Source organism: Protopterus annectens, chromosome 9.part0 (assembly GCF_019279795.1).
Source record: "Protopterus annectens isolate FY-2018-M chromosome 9.part0, PAN1.0, whole genome shotgun sequence".
Lineage (NCBI taxonomy): Eukaryota > Metazoa > Chordata > Ceratodontiformes > Protopteridae > Protopterus > Protopterus annectens.
In genome coordinates, this window is record NC_056743.1 from 287,840,105 (window position 1) to 287,853,839 (window position 13,735).

The 13,735-nt window shown below is 46.7% G+C and overlaps 1 protein-coding gene across 2 annotated transcripts in view; it reads right to left on the reverse strand.

Annotated features, from left to right (window-relative positions):
* Nucleotides 1–13,735, reverse strand: part of USH1C (USH1 protein network component harmonin) — a 3,114,702-nt gene that overhangs the window by 2,169,781 nt on the left and 931,186 nt on the right. The window lies entirely within an intron of this gene.

A 13,735-nucleotide genomic window follows, 5' to 3' on the forward strand; every position in this document is an offset into this window, starting at 1 on the left:
TCGAGAGTCACTTTTACCAGCTCGAGGCAGCCCCATATCCCATGATGCAAGGCGGTAAGTACCCAGATCTCGTTTGATGACAAAGGGCAATAGCACCAAGCATAAAACACTTCCCAAAGGAAGAAAGACAACTTACAGGATGGAAGAAGGACCAGGTCTGAATGGTCTTCAGCATAATAATTTCTTATAACAAGGTCTGTCCAGGCCTGGGGAAGGAGGAGGTCGCAAGAAAGAAGGCGAGAAGACAACTAACATGGAACGTTATGGTAGGTACATAACTTCTTAATGTTAAGTTGTCAATCTCGCCTTCATTCTTGCTTGATGGGACCGCGTCCCTAGCACCTCTATCCTGGGTGGCTCAATGGAACAGACTCTTGAGGACTGTAGAGCCAAAACAGGCTCTGTCCCTGGAGGCCAAGTCCAATTTGTAATTGGAAACAAAAGTGTGAGGAGTGGCCCAAGTGGCCGCTGCACAAATAGTGTCTAAAGGAAGTCTAGCTTGAAAGGCTGTAGAAGTAGCTAAGCTCCTAGTTGAATGTGCTTTAGGTTTTGAGCACAGCTGTTTTCCCCTGAGCAGATAAATTTCAGAGATGACCGAAGAAAGCCATCTGGACAAGGTCACTTTAGAAACAGGAAGGCCTTTTTTATTATCCGCATAGGAAACAAAAAGTTGATCAGATTTTCTAAATTTTTTTGTTCTGTCCAAATAATATCTAAGTTGACGGTGGACATCAAGACAATGTAGTTTTTGTTCAGCTCTGTCTGAAAAGTTTGGGAAAAATACAGGGAGATCAATGGAGTGATTCAAATTGGTCTTTGAAGCGACCTTAGGCAAAAAGGTCGGATTAGTTCTCAAAGATACTCTGTCTTTGTGAAAAACCAAATAGGGGGGTCGAACCGATAGAGCATGAAGTTCAGACACCCTCCTGGCCGATGTAATAGCCACTAGGAATAAAGTTTTCCAAGAAAGAAATTTCAGGGAACAAGAAACAGCTGGCTCGAAGGGGGGAAGAATCAAGGATGTCAGCACTAAATTTAGATCCCACTGAAGAGGAGGATTCCTGATTGGAGGCTTTAGTAGGAAAATTCCTTTCAAGAAGGCCCTGCAGAGCCTATGGGACATAATATTATGATCTGCGACCCGACATGAAAGTTGGAGATAGCAGCCAATTGAACTCTGACTGTGGAAGAAGAGGAGCCTGCATGAAAAATCTCTGCTAAGAAGTCCAGGACTGCCTGAACAGGGGCAGTGAAAGGATCAATATTCTTGGCCTTAGCCCAATAAGAGAAACGTTTCCATTTGCTTGTATAAATCCTCCTGGTAGAGGATTTTAACGGTTACTATGATGTCTCTAACTGGGTTAGAGATCAAAGGAAGCCTGGCTAAGGAAGGAAGTGGAGCAACCATGCTGTGAGGTTGAGAGAAGGGATAGACCGGTGCAGCTGACCGGATTGGTGAATCAGAAGATCTGGCACTGGGTCCAGATGCCACGGCTGCACCAAAAGGTGATGATGGAGGAACGGGAACCAAACTTGTCGAGGCCAGTAAGGGGCAATGAGAATCAATTTGGCTCTCAAAGCGGTAGCTTTCTGGATAACTTGAGGGATCAGAGGAAATGGAGGAAAGGCATAAAGAAGTCCCTGGGGCCAATCCTGGGTCAGAGCGTCTCTGGGGGATGGCCTGGTAGAGGAAGAGACAGAAGAAGTCTGGGCATTTGCTGTTTTGGGGAGTAGCAAAAGATCGCAACATGGACGACCCCATTCCAGAAATATCTCTTCCGCTATAGATTGCTTGAGAGACCACTCGTGAGGCATGAGAATAGCTCTGCTCAATCTGTCCGCTACAATGTTGGTTTTCCCAGGGATATGCGTTGCTACCAGAAACCGATGAGAGGAGATCGCCCATTGCCATAGTCTGAGCGCTTCTCGACACAAGGGGTAGGACTTGGTTCCGCCCTGTTTGTTGATATACCAAACTACAGACATGTTGTCTGTGTGGACTGCAATTGTCCCTACGGGAAGAAAGTCGTTGAGGGCTTGCAACGTTAAAAGCACTGCTCTCATCTCCAGGACATTTATGTGCAGATGGTACTCGAACGGCTGCCACGTCCCATGAACCATCCTGCCCTGATAATGACCCCCCCACCCGATCAGGGAGGCATCCGTGGTGACAGTGGCTATCGGGGATGGGGGTACAAAGTACCTGCCTTGGTGAACCTGAGGAGATGTGATCCACCAAGCAAGATGATCTTTGCAAGTCTGTGTCACCAGAATCTGGTGACGCATTGGAAGTTGTTGGTACGACCACTGTGTGAACAGCATCCACTGAAGAAGGCGCATGTAGAATCGAGCCAGGGGAAGAAGAGTGATGGCCGCAGCCATGAGGCCTAATACCTTTAGAACCATTCTGGCCTGAACTTTCTTGTTGGCCAGAATGATCCTGACATGACTCTGAATGTCTGAAACTCTTTGATCTGTAAGGGTAGCTGACATCCGAACAGTGTTTAAGTTTGCGCCTATGAAAGTAATAGACTGGCAGGGCGATAAGGATGACTTTTCGAAGTTGATCGAGATGCCCAAATGAGAACAAAGACTTATTTTGTAATCCCTGGCTTGAATAAGCTGATGCCTGGTGGTGGCTGACAGGAGCCAGTCGTCGAGATACGGAAACACCTGGAATCCTTGACGTCTCAGGTGAGCCGTGACCACTGCCATGCATTTGGTGAACACTCTGGGGCTGTAGTGAGACCAAAGGGCAGGGCTCTGAACTGGAAATGACTGGACCCCAGCCGAAAGCGGAGAAATCTCCTGGGCGTCTGTGAATTTTGATGTGATAGTACGCATCCTGAAGATCTATTGAGCACATCCAGTTGTCCTTCTGTAAGAAGGGCAGAATTGACTGAAGAGTGACCATTCGAATCTTGTTTTCCTCACAGACTTGTTGAGTCTGCTGAGATCCAATATTGGTCTCCAGTCTCCCGTCTTTTGGGGACCAAAAAGAACCTTGAGTAGATTCCGGCTCTGAATGGTCTGTTGTAACTGGCTGAATGGCTCTTTTTTGCAGTAGTTTTGAGACTTCTAACTCTGCAATTTCCCTTAGACCGGGTGGTACATCTGGAAGGGAATTTGAGGGGAAAGGACTTTCCTCGAAAGGAATTATGTAACCCTTGGATATAATCGACTGTACCCATCTGTCTTGAGTGAGGGAATGCCAGGCTTCTGGGTACAGTGATAATCTTCCCCCGACTGCCTCCAAGGAGGGACAGCCGGGCAACATCTCAGGGATGCTGAAAGGGCTTGTCAGAGAGAGGTTCTCTGTTTCCCTGGTTTTTTGGACCCCCTCTGCCTCTAGAGCGGCATCTGTTGTTGTTACCCCCTCTGCCTCTAGGGGTAAACTGACCACGTGAATCCGGCGTGACTCCTTGGGATTTGCGGAACCACATTTTGCCACCTTTCTGTCCTTTGGGGTAAGGTCTAGAAGGGGTGGAAAAACGGACTCCTACAGCAGAAAGAGTCTTGCCGTCCTGCTCACACCTGGTCAAAGTTTCCTTCACCTGAGGGCCAAACAAAGCTGACCCATCAAAGGGAGAATTTGTGAAGGATGCCTTAAAGGGATCTGCAAAGTCACATAGCCGCATCCAGGCTTGGCGTCTAAGAGCCACACCTGTACCTGCGGCCATACTCGCTCCATCAGCAGCATATGATATTAGCCGCATGGAGGAGTTTGCAATGGAATTAAGGGTTCCTAGCTGCGAAGCAATTTTTTCTTGAGCCCCTGCAGCTGTAGGATCCTGTACTACTTCACCCAGCTCCTTAAGGATATCCCTCTGGAGTCTGGTGAAGTGACATAGGTAATTCAGCGAACGCATAGCAAAGGTCGCTGAGGAAAACATCCGCTTAACGTACCTATCCATGGTCCTAGAGTCCTTATTAGGAGGATGGACGGGTACGGAAGGATCTGCAAGTTCCTTCTTGGTGGCAGCAGCCACCACCATGGCATCAGCGGGGACACCCTTAGTGAGGAATTGCTTGTCACACGGGGCAGTGATAAATTTTGAAGGCCTCCTAGGGACTGGCTCTACAGAGTCAGGAGCAGCCCACGCCTTTCGGGCAATAACCTGCATAAGGGGGCGGAGACACCAAGGAGGTGGAGGGCCGAGATCCAAACGCCTTTTGGAAATCTGACTCATCCAAAAAGGGATTATTGGTGGGCCAGTTTCCCCTCTGTCTAAGGAGTTCTAGGATGTCTGAAAAGGAGACATCCTCAGAGGGGGATCTTGGGGATCCCTCTGACTCATCAAAGTCAGTATCTGAAGTGATAGACTCGGGGGAGTCTACGTGTTTCCTCTTACAAGTCCTCTTCCTAGGAGGATCTCCCGAAACATCAGGAGAATCCTCGGAAGAGGGGAAAATTCCCAATGGGGAAACCTGAGGCGGAGGATCTCTGGGTCCTGTAGCAAGAGAAGTGGCAGAGATGTCAACAGGCACTATAGAGGGAGGAGCTAAGGGAACAGACTGCTGGCTGATACCAGTGGCCAGCACACTCCATCACCTCGAATGCTCCCTCCCAGGCAGGTCCGAGAGAACCCGTTCAAGAGCTAGGAACTCCAGGGACCACCGAAGGGAAGTCTCGAGGCAGATGTCGGAGCCGAGCTCAGCAAGGCCGAGGCTCCAAGGGGAAGAGCGGGTTCGGACAAGTGTCCGATGCCACTCACCCCCTCGGAGGAGACCATGGAAGCCCGGCCACCGAATCCCTCTAAGGAAGGTCTCGAAGAGGAGATAAGAGTAGAGGCTGAAGGGACAGAAGGGGGTATCCGTCCCTCAGCCGTAGCAGTAACCATTCGAAGACTCCAACTCCAAGCTCTGGGGTAGAGTTGAAGGAGGAACTGTAACGGGTGTGGACCAATAGTCGCCTGTTGAGACGGACTATGTAACATTTGGGCCAGTGCCTGTGACTTAAGTAATCTACTGACCACTCTCTCTAAGTCATGGTCCAAAGCCTGGATGACCTTGAAGATCGGCTCCGATGGCTCCGTTCGAGAGGAGAGGTGAAGCCGGAGCCGAAAGTATCGGCTCCAAGGAAGGAGACCTTGACCTCTTCCTCGAAGGAGCCATCGGAACCGATGAAACTATAGAACCTGTCGGAGCCGACAACTTATCGGAGCCGACAGGTAGCCTCGATGCATCGGCTCCAGCCAGAGCCGATACAGCCACAAAAGTAACGGTGTCGGAGCCGACACCGATGCCTGTGCCACATGGTGGTCGGAGCCGATCGGAGCCGACACGAGTGGTCGATGCAGAATCGGCACCGATAGCCATCGGTGCCGAAGGCTTGGTTAAGCCAGAATCGGCTCCAGCCAGAGCCGATCTCGACTCAGAACGAGTCGGAGCCGAGGCCGCAGGCTTTGACACAGAAGCCTGGGCCTTGGAAGACTTGGCAGTCTTAGGTGGAGCCGACTTAGCCGGAGAGCCCTCCGGCTTAAGAAGGCCCCTGAGTATTAATTTGTTTCTTCTTTCCTGCAGGACTCTCTGGCTGAAAGAATGACATATAGCACAGGAGTCCTGCAGGTGAAGAGGCCCCAGGCAATAAAGCCTGAGACCCTTTCTTTTGACATGGTGTAACACAAGCACACACACACACTAGTCAAAGAATTTAAATTTAAATATACCAAAAAGGTATAACTACAAACACACACACACACCCTAACAGGGGATGGGATGGGTAAAGTCTGACTAAAAATAATAAGAGACAGACAAATTTCTGTCAGAAACAGTTTAAAACTAAATAAAAACTAACAATAAGGGGTTTTTAAGTTAAAAGGGGCTAAAATAGCGAATTAGTAAATCACTTACCAGGAGCTGGTAAAAGGAGGACCTCATAAGCGAAGCGGCAAACGAGATCTGGGTACTTACCGCCTTGCATCATGGGATATGGGGCTGCCTCGAGCTGGTAAAAGTGACTCTCGAGCTTAGCAAGTGCTGAGTCGGAGCCGAGGGATCGGCTCCGAACCCATCAAGCAAGAATGAAGGCGAGATTGACAACTTAACATTAAACTTTAACATACGAGGGCAACAATTCAAAATTCTGAAAATTAAAACTGCAGAAGCATACATTTTTTTCACATACTTATCACTACCTTATCACTACTCTTCCTATCCTTGTCAGAAAGAGTAGGACTGGCATTAACCAAATGTTTAGCAGCAGTATGATTAACTAAAGCTATAGCTGCTGGGTCAGGTTTATAAAGAATGTTTAAAAAGTTCAAAGAGGTAGCTGGCTGACTATCAGGAAAACTGCAGGCAGTAACACTCATTCTCCAAAGCTGACAGAAATGGATGAATGGCTGAAGGTTTTAGAAATTCCTTCTGTAATAGCTCACAGTATTTTCTGAGAGAATGACAAAATGAAAGTTAATTACTTACCATAGTGATAGATCTGTGTTGTCTGCTTGCATCCTTCCATAATGGATGGGTCTTCCAATCCGACCTCAGATCCATCTTCGGCCACTCATGACTTTGGATCCTAAGCTTAGGCTCCTCCCCTTATCCATAATTCCCTGTTAAACCCAACTTTACCTCAGACTTGAGTTTGCCCCAGGGAAAAAGAAATGCACCTTACAAGGAACAACAATAAGACATATGATATAAAAGCCTTATTCAATAGATTGTAAATGCTCAGAAACTGAACTGGAGCGAAAAATGTGTTGGAAGGAGCTTTAGAATAGGTCCAGTCCAGTCAAACCAGGATAAATGAACAACTGTTTCCATAATCTGGTGGGGGAACAGATGGGAGGGAATTTGTGGAAGGATGGAAACTGACAACACAGACCTATTCTTATGGTAAGTACATAACTTTCATATCTGATGTTGTCTCTCCTTTCCATTCCTCAAAGGATGGGACAGAGTCTTTAGCTAAAGTAAACCTTGGGTGGCTTCATGGAAGGATATTTCAGAGGATGGCTGAACTGGACATTCTTGAGGAAATCTTAACCAAAGGCTTCTCTGCCTCTAGAAATTAAATCCAATTTATAATGGGATGTGAAAGTATGGATGTTAGACCATGTGACTGCAGCATAAATGTTAGCAATAGATGCTCTGGAAAAGAAGGCTGAAGATGCTGCCATAGACCTAGTAGAGTGAGGTATGACAGGCTTTGTTAAAGGGAAGTCCTTAGCTTTCAATACATGACCTAAGCAAGCAGACAACTACCTAGATAAGGTGACTTCCGAAATTCTGTCTGGATTGTTTGACAGCCACACTGGAAACCACTTTGGGCATGAAGGATGGGTTAGTTGTGAAGGATACCCTGGTCTGCATGGGAGATGATGAAGGGTTCCACAGCCATAAGTGCTTGCAACTCAGAGAATCTTCTGACTGAAGTGATGGCCAGAAGGAATGCTGTCTTCCAGGAGAGAATTTTTAGTTCTGCAGAAGAAGCGGGTTCAAAACGGGGCAGGGTGAGCTTTTCCAATACAAAGTTAAGGTCCCAAGCTGGTGTTGGTGTCCTTCTGGGTAGCCTCAAGTTGCTAGCCCCTCTTAGGAACTGGTTGATCAAAGGGTATGAGAAAAAGGGGCTGCTCAGTGGGAAAATGAGCAGAAATAGCAGAGGCATGAATTTTTATAGATAAGAAAGACAGGCCACTGTGTAGCAAGTCAGCTAAGTAATCCAGGATGAGAGAGAGGGCTGTGCCGTCTTGGCTCTCTTAGCCTGGATCCAGGTGCATTTATCAACATAAGACTTTCTGGTGCTAGGACTTCTGACCTCATGGATAACATCCAGAACTTGTTTACTGAGGTTGGCAGATTGGTTAGAGATTAGGGAATAATCCAAGCTGCCAAACTGAGGGTCTGCGATTGGGGATGCATGAATTCCCCTTCCCTCTGGGTCATGAGGTTTGGAATCTGAGGAAGATGCCATGGGGGTAGCGGGGACAGGATCCACAGCAAGGGGTGCCAATGTTGCTGGTGCCAGTCTAGAGCTATAAGAATGGTCCTTGGTATTTCCTCCCTTATTTTGAGCAGTACCCTGGGATGAGATATAGGGGAGGAAAGGCATAGACCGACACAGTGACCCAGGGGAAGGACAGGGCATCCACTTTCCAAGCCAGGTAGTGATGCTCCCTGGTGCAGAATTTGCTGAGCTGATGGTTGGTGTGGGAGGCAAAGAGGTCGACCTAAGGGGGTTCACCATTTCTGAGTTATCAGGGTGAAGGTACTTCTGTTGAGCTGCCACTCGTGTGTCCAGAAGATTTCTGCTTAATTGATCTGCCAGAGAGTTGAAAGAGCCTGGTAGGAATTGTGCTAACAGGTGTAGTTGCATGGCAGGGGCTGGGTGCCAAAGGGTCATGGCCAGCCTGCATAGAGCATAGGAGCGAGTCCCTCCCTGCTTTCTGATGTACCACATTACAGTGGCGTTGTCTGTTTTGATCAGGAGAGCCCCTGGAGAGAGAAGAGGCTTGAAAGCTAACAAGGCATGCTGCACAGCCATCATCTCTTTTTGACTGATGTGCAGAAAGATTTGCTGTGGGCTCCACTGGCCCTGTATGCACCTGCCGTCCAGGTGTGCACCCCAAGCGTAGTCTGATGCATCTATAGTGAGGGTCTGGGTGGCAGGGGGTGGGGAGAAAGGCATTCCCTTGTTGTGGGAGCATGCTGTTGCTCACCAAAGAACATCTTTTCTGAGGCAAAGAATTATAGGTAGAAGAGTTTCCAGGTCTTGCAAGTGTTGACACTAAAAGCTCTTTAGGTACCACTGAAGGTTCCTCATATGCAGTCTGACATATGGAATAAGTAGAATGCAAGATGCCATGAACCCCGGAGCTTGCAGGATCTTCCTTGCAGATAGCTGGGGCCTGGTGGCTAGTTCAGAGAAGTAGGCTGTCAGGAAAATGTATTTCTCTGGAGTAAGATATGCCATCTGGGATGCTGAGACCAGACTTGCTCCCAGGAAGATTATCCTTTAGGTGGGCACCTGTTTGGATTTCTTTTCATTGATTGCATACCCTAGGGAGGTTAGTAGGCTCTTTACAAAGGCCAGGTGCTTGAGCAGCTTTTCCTGGCTGTCTGCCTGAATAAGGCAGTCATCTAAGTATGGGTAAATCTGAATTTTTTTTGTCTGCAAAAGGCAATGGCCAGAGCCAGACATTTTGTGAAAACTCTGGGAGCAGTAGATAAGCCAAAGGGAAGCGCAGAAAGTGTTGAGATCCTGCCCTGGAGTGGAGATATTTCCTGCACGATTCCCTGCCAGGAATGTGGAGGTAGGCCTCTTCTAGATCTAGGGTGGCTACCCAAACGTCCTTGGACAGCATGGGTAGCAGCTGCTGGAGGGTGAGCATTTTGAATTTTTGGATCACCAGGAAGGTGTTTAGAATGGATAGATCGAGGATGGGGTGCCAGGTGCCCTCTTTTCAGGGCACCAGAAATAGTCTGGAGTAGAAACCTTGACCTATCTGTTCTGCTGGAACATGCTCTACTGCCCTCATAGAGAGCAGGGAAAGGATTTGCTTTTGAGCCTCTGTCCACTGACTTGGTGGAAGATCTGGGAACCCTTTTGGGGTTGGAAGGGTGTGGAAGGAAAATATGTATCCCTGAGAGGCAATGTTCAGAACCCAGTGGTCCTTAGTAATGGTGGCCCAAGTGCTTGAGTGAAAGGAAAGTTTTCTTCCTAGGGGTAAGTGAAGGTGGGCAAAGGCAGGGGGTGGAGGAGGTGGAGTCATTGTGAGTTCTTACCATAAGGGGGTGGCTTAGAACTCCATGGTTTTGTAGTGGAGGTAGTGCACTGTTTAGATCTCTGCATTCCCTGGGGTTGCTGTCTGGAGGGTCTGTTTCCATGGGGCCTAGGCTGGACCAGTTTACTGGGAGCAGGAAAGGACCAGTGTTTGGAGGGACAATGCCTGCTGAACCTAGGGGGTGGACCTGCAAGAAATCCTTAACTGTTTGCATAGATTTTGCCTTTTCTTCCTTCTTTTTTAAGACCTCTTCTGCCTAAGTGCCAAATAAGTTATCTTTGTGCAAGGGGGCATCCACCAATTTAGATATGACATGGTCTGGCAGGGGCTGTTCCTTAAGCCATGCATGGCTTCTAATGACAGATCCAGTGACTGCTGCCCTGCAAGAAGCTTCTAGGGTGTCCAAACCACAGTTAGTTACTTGACTTGCAGAATGCATTACCTCTTGTAAATCTTTAGATTCTGCCCAAGCAGGAAAGGAAGACATTTTTTTTGTTTAAGGAGTTCCAAGGTATGTTGCTGAAATTTCAGCACATGGGACTGACAATTTAGTGCCCTGATAGCAAGAGTAGCTGAGGTGTATACTTTTTTACCCCATCTGTCCAATGCTCGGGAATCCCTGTCTGAGGGGATGGGATTCTTAGCAGAGGTTGCCTTAATCCCTTTTGGCCCTTGAGAAATGACATCAGGGTCAGCTGTAAGATTTTTAAAAAGTTATTTGTGTGAGTCAGGGACTCTATAGTACCTGTCTGGTTTTCTGGGAGCAGGAGGAAGGGCATCAGGAGTCAAGCTGGATTAGAGGAAAACACCCTCCACAACATCCAGGACTGGGGAGGTGGGCAAGGGTCTGTGTTGTGGAAGATCTAGGAATTCCCTGAGTCTCTTTTTAGACTGAGGATAGTCCTGACTAAGGGAGCATTTCCGATAGGAGAAGGTATGCAGGGCTTCCCCAAATGAAAACTCCTCTGGGGGAGAGGCTGAAGGAATGGAAATCTCTGCATCAGAATCCTCATAAGTGGAGAGGGGTTGCATGTCTTCATATTCAGAAGCATCGGATTCATCTGACTCTTGTTCAGACAAAACTACAGGGGGCAGATCTCTTTTCCTTTTGGAGGGGGTAGCTTGGCTTCCTCTGATCAGCATGATAAGGTCTTCCGCCATTTTAAGTGTTTGAGACTGAGGCAAGGTAGCAGGTGCCTGAGAGTGGGTCGTTGGTTTCTTGGGTGTGGTTTGTACCCTGGGCCTAAGAAACTCAGTAGTTTTAGAAAGAACAGTAGTCACGAAAGAAGACATCGGTGTGTGTCGAGATTCGGTAGTGTGAAGGACTTCCTGGGAAGCCGGTGCCTGCTCAGCAGCTCTGGACCCTTCCAAGACAGAGACAACTGCAGGATCCTTAGTCGAAGAAGAGTTTTGCGGCATACTGGACTCCGAAAGGGTCTCGGTAGTGGCCAGCGAATCAATAGAAGTGGGCATTAGGGGCTGCAAAAGCACCTCACTGAGTACCGGAGAACTGACGACTAGCTTAATGGAAGTGTCGTCGGTAGGTCTGGATCTGTGCAGTCTGTCTCTATCTTTATGTTTTTTTTGGAAGATCTGCTGTCAGATGGCTTACCGAAGCTATATCGGAATTTAAGGACCAAGTGAAAATATCTAGCTACAATAAGGGCTTGACGACGGATAGTTCTGGCACTGAACAAAGCACAGAAGTGACAACGGGGAATGTCGTGGTCTGGCCCTAAGCAAGTGACTCAGTAAGAGTGGAAGTCTTGGTGTGGTATTTGCTTTCCACAGGCAAGACAATTATTAACTTTTTCTGAATCGGGTAGTGCAAGAGAAAAGGATCCCCAATGGGGTACTTAGCTTTAGAAGACTTCATCTTCAATTCAGTAGACGAAAACTCAGGTAGCGGCCAACCGGCACTCGTGTGAACTGCTTCTGCTTCAGGCTCTACGGCAAGAAAGACTGATGTAATGGCATTGGCTGTCTTACTTTATACTACTGACGACCTAACATCAGTGACATCAGAATGTTTGCTTAACTTTTTAGTTTAAATTCTGAAAGAAGGATTTGACCATGGGACCAGTAATTTGTTCCACGGTCAAGCCAAAAATGGTGTCTCTTGTCCAGGAAAAACAAGCAGCAAATGCTGGTAAAAATTAAAAGTCTTTCAAAGTCATTTTTTGTCACAGAAACACAGTAACAAGCACTTTAAAATAAACACAATTTCTCTACAGAAAAAAAATTTTTTTTTCAATCACTTTAAACAACTGACTGGAAAAAAAATATGCTCTTGTTTAAAAGTACAATACAGTCTCATAATAGTCTGTTAAAACACAAACTCCTAACTTAAAAAATAACTTAAACAAACACTGTTTTAAATGAAAGGTTTTTCCTCCAGGGGAACTTATCTGCTTGGCAAAGGATCAGCACCAGCCAACCATCAATCCTCAAAAGCCACACAGAAGCATACGTTTCAGCAGAAGGAAAGTTTTGAAGGGCATGGTACCAAAATCTGTCTTTTTATTAAGCTCAGATTACTGGTTTGGTCATATGGAAGGTACCCTAAAGCAGGTTGTTGTACCCTTGGGAGGATACAGCCCTTATAGCTAAGGCTACTGGAGTAGTGGTCAACATGATGAACATCAACCTGTACCAAGGATAATTCTGATGGAGTCACATCTGTAACAACCAAAGTTGATGTGAGTGGCACTGAGGAATGCACACGAACCCATACGACTTGGACAGATCCTAGGAGAGGATTGGCACCAAAATCTCAAAAGCCATAGTCACCAACACTAAGAATGGTACCATCTGTGAGTACTCAGCTCCCAGATTCACTTGACATCAGAGGCCTTAGTGTCAAGCACACTGGATGGTTCCCACAATTAGTTCCAGGCAAAGACTCCAGAGGGTGACTTGAGTTACAAACTCACTAAATCTACATGACAAACTAGTGAATGATCCAGTAAAAATGTAAAAAGGTCCAACTTCATATGCCCTTGTTACAGATGAGGATGGGATAATACTCGATTCAATCTGAGTCTTTAGTAAAGGCTCTCATTGTAACTTTCCAACCAACATCACAAACACCTCTGAAGAACCTGGCAGCTCTTAAAGAGAATGTAAACATTGGTCTCAATAAGAATGGAGGCAACTCCCTCTCAGAAGTGTGACTGCTGGTACAGGGCTTAGGAGACTTGCCAGAAATAAATATTGTTGGCTCTGATTGGAGATACTTTGACTGCAGGCACCTAAGTCTCAGGATGTAACCTAGACAACATAGGTGTAGAAGAGAAGATGGAGTCGTCTGACTTGTATTGCTTCAGGTTCCTGATCCCTGGTTGACTCCTCTTATTCTCTTGGCTTTTTTTAGGCTTCTCCAAGGTTAGCTCAAGGGGTAGAAGATCCTTAACAGTAAGTTTGATGTGGCGGTCCGAGTGGGATCCAGGCCCAAAGGTCGTACAACAGGGACAGTTCACCATAAGATGCTCTGGCCCCAGGCACATAACACAAAGGCCATGCACACTCTGGGACAGATTGCTATGGCCACATTTATAGCACTTATGAAAGATCTTCTAAGAGGATCTCTTGTGTTTATTCTGCTTATCCATGACAGAAGAAACATCAAATTCACCTAGAGGTGGTAAACCTGCTCTCCAAAAAAATAGTAATAAACAAAATGTATAAAACTTCTGTCTATTACTGCTTTTAAATTTTTTAAACCTGGGTGCACACCCGAAGAGAAGAAAGAAAAAAATTCTAAACTGACTTAAAAAACAAAATCATTAAAGTCCAAAAGGAACTCAGAAAAACTCTAAAAACAGTGTCTAAAAGGCAAAAAGAAATACACAAAAGTGCAATAAAGGAGTTCCACTTTGCTGCTGAAAGAATCATTGTGAGTGATCAGGATTGTAGCAAATGGGACTGGAGAAGAAAACAGTCCAAGGGGATTATGGGAGGAGGAAATTCTTAAAAGAGGTCAAGGTTAGGAGCTTTAGAATTGCTGA